Genomic DNA, 10112 nt, shown 5'->3' with positions numbered 1-10112 from the left:
GTTTACAATAACTAAAATGCGGAAACTAAAATTAAAACTTCTTTCCTAGTCCCAAGGCTTCCATAGTCCTGGCATCACACATCCTTCGAACACCTCCTTGTCGCCTTCTTTCTATATCTTTTCCTTTCCTGTATCTGCAGCAAGAGGAAGTGTAATCTATAAGCAAAATTTGCTTAGTAAGCGATATCTAACTCACAAAATCACGAATGTGCATGTATACGAAAAGAACTAGAAACTATATGCTCTAAAAGAGATAAAGCATAAACATAACTGCTCATGTCAAACTAATAGCAAAGAAAAGCTAAGGAATCTACTCATGTAATTCTAATAGCTAATCATGCTACTCATCTAATAGGTAAACATGAAAACTACTCATCCACTAGATAAACATGGTAGAATAAAGAACTAAACTTACTGATTTTCAGAACTATATGAAACTTATTTCATTTGTTCTAACTTAATCTTTAATACTTTATGTTTATGTAAAACTCGTTTTACTCGTTCAAAAACTTATACTTATAATACTTCAAAATAATAATCAACTTCTCTTGGGCCCGGCAACTGTGCTTTTACTTTTGTAACGACCTGACCCATTCGGCGGCCCATTTGGCGGCCCATTTGGCGACCCTCGGGTCGTCGACCGTCGGTCGTGCCGTTACTACTAGGTTATCTAAACCTAGGGACGACTATGGGAGCCCAACCCAAGGACAACTGAGAGTCCAGCACAGTGCCACTGATAAAAGTAAAATACTTGTTATCTTTTAATACTTCTATATAATGCCTCAGCATTTTCTTTAGCACCTTGTGTGCCAAAATCCCTAAAGTCTTGACTTTGGGATCTACTAAAGGCTTGGCCTTTTTCTTTCTTTTCTTTATCTTTCTTATACTTGTTAATACTTCTAAAAGAATACTTCTTTAAAAAGAAACTGAAATGTTTAAGCAAATTCTAACTTTGAAATGCTTAACCCAAAATCTGCCTACTATGCTAATAAAATTCTGCATATAAAAATCTGCATACTATACTTATAAAAATCTGCATGCTATGCTTATAAAAATCTGCACATGTTCAGCTAAGGGTAAATGAATTCTGCACACTAATACTTAATAAAATTCTGCACACTAAAATGCTGCAGATTAAGCTAACACAATTCTGCATATTAAGCTCTAAAGAAACTAGAAACTGATTGTTTAAAAAGGAAAGCTACTCATGCACATCTAATAACATAAAAAAAAACTAGAAATCTGCCCATGTTATTCCAATAGCAAAGGAACTAGAAATCTAAATCTGCACATGTTCATGTCATTTACTAAATCTAAATAGCAAAGGAACTGAATGAATATATAAATGCACACTTGAATGAATCTGTTCAAACCTACTTCTACTTGAATGAATATAAATGCTTACTTGAATAAATCTACCCATCCTAAATTATTTCCAACTAAGCAAAGCAATAAGAAAGATTACTGCTGCTAACAACATCTACACGTGGTATACTGAAGCATGCATCACTAGATCTACACATGTTGAATTATTTCCAGCTAAGCAAAACAATAAGAAAAAAGATTACTGCTACTAATAAAAGAGAATAATCCTTATACAAATTAAATAAGGAAAACCTAATAACCTATACAAATTAGAAATATTATTGCTGCTGGTATATTGAAGAACAAACCTAATAACCTTCTCTAACAAAGTACTCGAACAGAAAAGATGCAGGAAATAGAATCAGAAAAAGATTACTGCTGCTAATAAAAGATCTATACAACATTAAAATTCTGCACTAAAAGAGGAAATTGTGCATGCTTTTCACATCTACACCGAAAAAAGATTCTAATTGAAATGCTTAAGGAAAAGGAAAATGTTCTGTTCATGCACTCTAAAATTCTGCACAAAGTCGACTACATTTCCCTACAATCTCAGCATTTCAGTTAAGCAATCACACTTCTAATTAAAACTTATCTACTCAATGGCATTGATAAGAAGCACAGCGGAGAAGAACTTCATTGTTCCAATTTTAAACCAAAGGTCTAGCAAGCTATTGAAATATACTAGAATTCCAAAAAAAAACAACAACTTCACAGCATTTACCTACAATAACTCATAAGCCTCTAAAGCTCTAATAGCCACAAAACCATTTTACTGCATCCTCATCTAGAGGGTTTTTTTTTCCTATACATGGCAGCACACTTTGAAAAACCCTATTCCTTATAGCATACTTTGAAATAAAATTCAAGGAGGAAACAAGAATCCAAATCCTCAAATCACGACAACAAGTTTCACAAGAACAAACTCCACAGCGTGCTTCAAAAAAAATAAGAGGAACACGGAAACATCAAATCGGATTCGGAACTACCCTTACCGCAGGTGAGAAGCAACTTACCGTGCGTTCTTGGGCTCACTACCGAAAGAGAAAGCCTTCTAGGGTTCGGACAGCTTGAGATTTCTGGCCTCCTCTTGTGCTCACCGACCCTCCTCGACGAGAGGATCACCACTGCGTGAAGAACCCCTCGGAGAAACCCTCGCTAGCCGCCGAAGGAACCCTAGCTTCTAGCCGCGTCTTCGCCCGAGAGGAGAATCGCCGACGCTCGCGTGAGGTGAGGAAAGGAGAGAAAGGTTCGGGTTCCCGCAAATACCTAAGCTCTCTTTTTCTTATAACTAGGGTTTCAATCATAACATATATATATATCTCGCACCCTACCTTTTCACGAAATACTCGCGGAAGAGTTGGTTGGCTACGGTTTTGACCAAGTCAAGGGTCGTGGTTTCGAATCCTCAACCGAACGTTTTATTCCCCTTTTATTTAAAATGCTCCTAGCTACTGCTTATATATAATTCGCTCCATATTTGATTAACAAAACACTCACAGACCAGTTGGTTGGCTGAGTTTGGTTAAGATCTTGTTCGGGTCCGAGGTTATGGGTTCAAAACCCAGCTTCAATATTTTTTTTAAAACTTCTTTCTCTTGGTAAAAATACCAAACGAACTCCAAAAATTACATAAAAATACTCTAAAAATTTCTAAAAATCTCTAGAATTTTTCTATAGCATTTCTAGATTTTAATAAGGTCTTTTAGGACTCCAAATCATGAAATTTGGGGTGTTACACTATCACATCCCTTAGGGTTTCAACATCTTCTCAGAACCTCTCAAACCGTGCCCACTTCATCATCTTAATCCATCAACATATATGGGCCCAAAGTAATTATCTTGGCCATCGTTAAATTATATTACCTTATGATTCATATCATTGTGACTAATCTTATTATTGTGCATACATGTAGACCCAAACGTAGGTAGATTGAGGTTGGTGAAGGTCCATCTATGATTTCTTCCAAGGGAAAGAGTTCTAGTGATCGGTCGTACTCATTCAAAATCATTCCCGCCCGATATCTATATATACAGTTCTTTCATGACAAGAGTCCTAAAATCTTAGAAATTGTCAAGCATTATAAATTAAAAAAAAAATTTTGTGACACTCCTATCCACCTAGACCTAATGGCTGAATTCTATGATAACATGCATCTTGTTAGGGATGGTCTGGTGTACCGAACTCGTGTTGGCAAACGTGATCTCGACTTTACACCGGACATTTGGAGGTCATTCTTAGGTTGTTATCTGACCAAGAACAAATTTGTGTTCTATCCTACCTATAGAGAGCCTCTTCCACAGTCTTTTGTCCACTTGTCCATAAATGTCATGTTTAAACACTTTTACCATCGGTTGAGACCTTTTAACAAAAGAATTTTCTCTGCTCAGGGCCTATCAGCTCCTGACAATATCTTCTATAAAGTCATTGCCGACTACATATTGCCAATAGTCACTCATGCTCTAGCCTTTATTAGATTGAGTCATCTATTTCTGTTGTATGCATTTCGTCATAGGTTAGATGTAGATGTGAGACTAAACATGTTTCATTGCATTGTGCATTACACAAAACCCATCCAAAAAAAGATCCACATGTCTTTCCCACACCTCATTACTGCATGGCTTGCATCTATAGGCATTGATGTTACTAAGGACAAGGCCAACATCAAACCTTTGATTGAGTACGATGGGATTGGCCTACACAACTTTGCCTTGGTTGGGATGAAGGAGGCCCACGACGGGACTATGGTGTGGTAATCTGACCATGACTATCACGTCGATTAGCTTGGTGGTGTGGCTGAGGAGCACACAACTCCGGTGCCTTAGATGGTTATGACTCCTCGGAGGATCTAGATGATCGCTTGTAGGCAGCTTTTGAGTCCATCGATACACGATTTGAGGAATTGCAGATGGATCATGAACGTCATATGACTGCGGTGCGTACGGAGCTTGGGGATATTAGATGCAGACAAATTAATATGCAGATGAGCACAACTTCATTGCATTACCTAGTGCACTCATGATTGTGGCTCATCCTCCTCCATCACTTCCTCCTAGCGATGATGCAACCCATGCTTCTGAACAACCACCTATGGACTTAGAATAGGTGTTTCATGTTATAATTGATGTATTGATATGGGTTCCCCTAGTACTTTGTTTGTTTAAAAATGTTCTTACTCGACCTTGCGAGGCACGTTTTGTACAACTATTATACTTGATGTTGATTTTTTGGGAGTGTATGTGCCACATCTTTTTCTTGCGAGGCATAAAAAATGAGCGTATGCGCCCATTAAAATTTTCATTTTTCGGATAGCCGAAGTCCATCAATCGATTTTGACCAAAATTGGATGATGGACCAAATGACTTCAGATCAACATGGGACAAGTTCCCATGTGTTCAGGATGGTATCCTGAACGTGAAAATGCATATTATTATCATTACGATACAATGTATAGAGCGCAGGGATTTTTTAAACACTATTTTAACATGAAAAATGAGGTTTTTTGACTCAATATAATTGAAATGCAGATGATAATCAATGAAACACACCATATTTGAGATGCTTCATCCATTATCTTTCTTAAGATTTTAAAATTTTAAATTTTAGGGTTCGTAAAGTCCATCAGCCGATTTTGACCAAAACTGATTGATGAACCAAATGACTTCGAATCGACATGGGACAAGTTTCTATGTGTTTGGGCTAGTCTCCTGAACATGAAAATACATATTATTATCATTACGGTATAATGCATTGAGAGTTACAAATTTTTAAACACGAATCTGGGCAGGAAAAAGGATGTCGTAAGCTCAAGGTAAATGAAAATTATATGATAATCACTAACCCACACCGTATTTGATATCCTTGAGCTTCCCACTATGTGATGGTGTTTAAAGTTTCATTTTTTGGATAGCCCAAATCCATCAGCTGATTTTGAGCTGATTTTGACCAAAATCGACTGATGGACCAAATGACATCAGATGTCCAATGTTCAAGTTCCTTTGTGTTCAAACTGGTCTCTAGAACATGAAAATGACCACTAATATCATTATGATACAATGTATTGAGAGTTACGAATTTTTGAACATGATCCGGGCACACGAGCACAACAACTGATATCGTAAGCTCAAGGTAAATGAAAATTATATGATAATCACTGCCCCACACCATATTTGAGATCCTTGAGATTCCCTCTATGTGATGGTGTTAAAAGTTTTATTTTTCAGATAGTCGAAGTCCATCAACCGATTTTGACCAAAATTAGCTGATGGACCAAACGACATCGGATCGACATGGGATAAGTTCCTATGTGTTCAGGCTGGTCTCCTAAATGCGAAAATGCATATTATTATCATTACAATATATCATATAAAGAGTTATAAATTTTTGAACATGAATCTGGGCATGAAAAGTGATGTCGTAAGCTCAAGGTAAATGGAAATTATATGATAATCACTGAACCCACACCGTATTTGAGATCCTTGAGCTTCCCACTATGTGATGGTGTTAAAAGTTTCATTTTCGGATAGCCAAAGTCCATCAGTCGAATTTGACAAAATCGACGGATGAACCAAACGACATCTGATGCCCAATGCTCAAGTTCCTTTGTGTTCTGATTGGTCTTCAAAATATGAAAATGACCACTAATATCATTACAATACAACATATTGAGAGTTACAAATTTTTGAACATAATCCGGGCACACGGGCACAACAACTAATGTCGTAAGCTCAAGGTAAATGAAAATTATATGATAATCAATGACCCACACCATATTTGAGATCTTTGAGCTTCCCTCTATGTGATGGTGTTAAAAGTTTTATTTTTCAGATAGTCGAAGTCCATTAGCCAGTTTTGACCAAAACGGATTGATGGACTAAACGACATCGAATCGATATGGGACAAGTGTCTATGTGTTCGGGCCAGTCTCTTGAACATGAAAATGCACATTATTATCATTACGATACATTGTATAGAGAGTTACGAATTTTTGAACACAAATTTGAGTAGGAAAAATAATGTCATAAGCTTAAGGTAAATGAAAATTATATGATAATCACTGATCTACATCGTATTTGAGATCCTTGAGCTTTCCACTATGTGATGGTGTTACAAGTTTCATTTTTCGGATAGTCGAAGTCCATCAGTCAATTTTTTTGGATAACTGAATAATCGATTCAACTGATTCCAGGTATTAATTCAACTGATTCAGTTTATACGGTGTACAGAGACAAATCAATTCAACTGATATCAGGTATCGATTCGACTAATGCAATTTATGCTATGTACATATAAGATTCAATTCAACTAATTTCAGGGATAGACTCAATTGATTGAGTTTATGCTTTGTATAGTGATGATTCAATTCGACTGCTTTCATGGATCGATTCGACTTATTTAAGAGTGGAATAGAGATTAATCAATTTGACTATTTTCATGGATTGATTCGACTATTTTAGTTTCTTTGGTGCACAAAAACTAATCGATTTGACTGATGCATAGTATCAGTCAACTTATTCATTTTTGAACACACTTTGGCCACAACAAATGATGTCGTAAGCTCAGTATAAATGAAAAATTATATGATAATCACTAACCCGCACCATATTTGATATCCTTGAGCTTCCCTCTATGTGATGGTGTTAAAAGTTTCATTTTTCGGATAGCCGAAGTCCATCAGCCGATTTTGACCAAAATTGGCTGATGGACCAAATGACATCGGATTGACATGGGACAAATTCCTATGTGTTTGGGTTGGTCTCTTGAACACGAAAATGCACATTATTATCATTATAATACATCATATAGAGCACAACCATTTTTTAAATATGATTTGGGTACGAAAAATGAGATTTTTTTACTCAATATAAATGAAATGCAGATAGATGATAATCACTGAAACATACCTTATTTGAGATGCTTCATCCATTCTCTTTCTTAAGATTTCAAATTTTTAATTTTTAAGGTCTGTAAAGTCCATCAGCCGATTTTGACCAAAACCGACTAATGGACCAAATGACATCGAATCGACATGGGACAAATTCCTATGTCTTCATGCTTGTCTCCTGAACGTGAAAATACACATTATTATTATTACGATACTACATATTGAGAGTTACAAATTTTTGAACACGATCCGGGCATAACAAATGATGTAGTCAGCTCAATGTAAATGAACAAATCAATACAAAATAATTTAAAACAACAAAACACTACAATTTAACATAATTCAATATTAGTCCAATATAAGAACAACATAACAATTTTTTCCACACAATCCGATACAAGATCAATTTAGAACAACACACACATAACACAACAATTTGACACTATATCCGATACAAGATAAATTAAGAACAACAACACAATACAACACAATAATTTTAAACAATTCAATATCAATCTAATACAAGAACTACATATCATTTTTAAACACAATTTAGTACAAGATCAATTTAGAGTTTTTATATATAACACAACATTTTTAAAGAATCAAAAATCAATCCAATATCAATCCAATACAATAACAATATATGGATTTTACACACAATCTAGTACAAGATCAATTTAGAACAACACAACACAACATGTTTAAACAATCCAATACATAAACAACACAACATTTTAGATAAATAACAACGAATAAACAAGAATCTTGACTAAACACATTTCATAACAAATAATTAGATGAAGTATAAATTTGCAACAAACAAACATACTTCGAACTTTGATATACATATTACAAACATACTATACAACACGTTAATTACAAACATACTACAACACGTTATTTACAAACATACTACAACTCGTTAAAGACAAGATTGATAATTCATTCTACTTTGAATTTACAAAATTTATCCCTAATGATTGATAGTGCAACCTCCACTCTAAATTTATGAATGTTTTTTTGAGTGAATTTCATGTCAATATTGCACAATAGATGTCTAATATATTGTATAACGAAGAAGCTATTAGTATTAGCCATAGTGCCAATTATGAGATGATTGTAAAGTGCTCATTTTGTATCATATTTCATTATTAATAAAAGATAAAGTTGGTTATTATATTTATTTCAATTTAGTGTCAAATGAATAAGTATAATAATGTCCTAGAGTAGGAGGTTCTAATCTACAACATATCAATTGGCTGAATTGATAGTGAGATATTGTATATATACATAGAACACTACTCTTAACTATTCCTAGTCAAGCATTAATATGCAAGGACAATATTAATGCGTTGAGACTAGCATGTAGGTCAACGGATAACTTAATCTCACAAGTCATGGATATGAGATATCAGGTTGACACATGAGCATATATTCGAGAATATATACTGAATGATCCGCCATGAGATGTTTCATGAATCATTATATGAGTGTCATAAACATTCTCATTTGACTATTGATATGAATAGTCCTTAGACCTGAAGTCACTACGGTTCCCTGCATAAGGCGTTGTATACTTTGATATTGGCAATGTCACCTAAACAGGGTGGACTATAAAGTCGATCACTGGATATGCATTGTTGGATCGTGAAAATCGATAGAGGGGGGGGGGGGTGAATATCGAAATCTTTCGAAAAGAGTGAGCATAGCGGAAAAGTAAATGCAACGCTAACACAGAACCTTTTTACTTGGTTCGGAGCCTGTGTCGACTCCTACTCGAAGGCCCGTACTCGTTGAGTACTTTCGTTGGGTAATCCACTAGCAATTTGAATATAGATTACAAATTCAGTAGAAGATTGCTAATAAAGAAAATTACTGATAATAAAAAGAATTAGAACAGAAAAAGAAAGCTTGTCGGAGATCACAGCATCGCAGGAGCACGAGGAAGCAGATTGTCAATTCTGAGTTGTGTTTTTAGCTCCGCCTTTGACCCTCCTTATATAGGAGGCTGGGGGCACCCCGGATCCCTTCCGGGCGTCCTTGTGTGACGTAGCAGGCCCAACCAGCGAGCTCCGCGTGTCGACGCCGCGATCAGGATAAAACTTACCTCCGGGCGCCCGGACCTCCGGGGGCCCGGATCCCTTTCGGGCGCCCAAACCTCCGGGCGCCCGGACCACCTTTCTCCAGAAACTCCTTCTCCTGCAAGACAAGGTTAGTCCGAGGCAAATATATAATGTATATCCTGCAAAACAAAGTATTAGCACAGTTTATAATTTTAACATAAAGAGTATGACTTAGATTCTGTCTTTCTGAGACCGGAATCTAGTCACGATCTCAACTTATATTTCCGAAATGGATCTAAGTTGGATCGACGCCTAAGTTCCCTTCTCGGGAACGCGTCCTCACAGTCACTCCCCTCCAGTGACTTACCTTTACTTACCTGCCAGACGTCCGGTCAGCCCTTCGACCCGTCTGGACTTCGCGCCAGCTATCCGGTCAGCCCGTTGACCTAGCTGGACTTCATGCCAAATGTCTGGTCAGCCCTTCGACCCATTTGGACTTCGTGCCAGCTATCCGGTCGGCCCGTCGACCTAGCTGAGCTTCATGCCAAACATCCGGTCAGCCCGTCGACCTGTCTGGACTTCGCCTGCACACTCGATCAGAGTGTTAGACAACGACAAACCTAACTTAACCTAATTTGTCATTCATCAAAACCTGAGTTAGACCGTTAGTGCTAACCGCACCAACAATATCCCCCTTTTTGATTGAATGACAACCTGGTTAAGTTAGTGAAAATATGCAAGTAAAAACAAGCATTTATAGGGTTTTTTAAGTTAGATTTTAAATTTGATATTTTGT

This window comes from Zingiber officinale, chromosome 5A, assembly GCF_018446385.1.
Source record: "Zingiber officinale cultivar Zhangliang chromosome 5A, Zo_v1.1, whole genome shotgun sequence".
In the NCBI taxonomy this organism is placed as follows: Eukaryota; Viridiplantae; Streptophyta; class Magnoliopsida; order Zingiberales; family Zingiberaceae; genus Zingiber; species Zingiber officinale.
The sequence above is the reverse complement of the archived record's forward strand: the minus strand, read 5'-3'. Positions refer to the sequence as shown.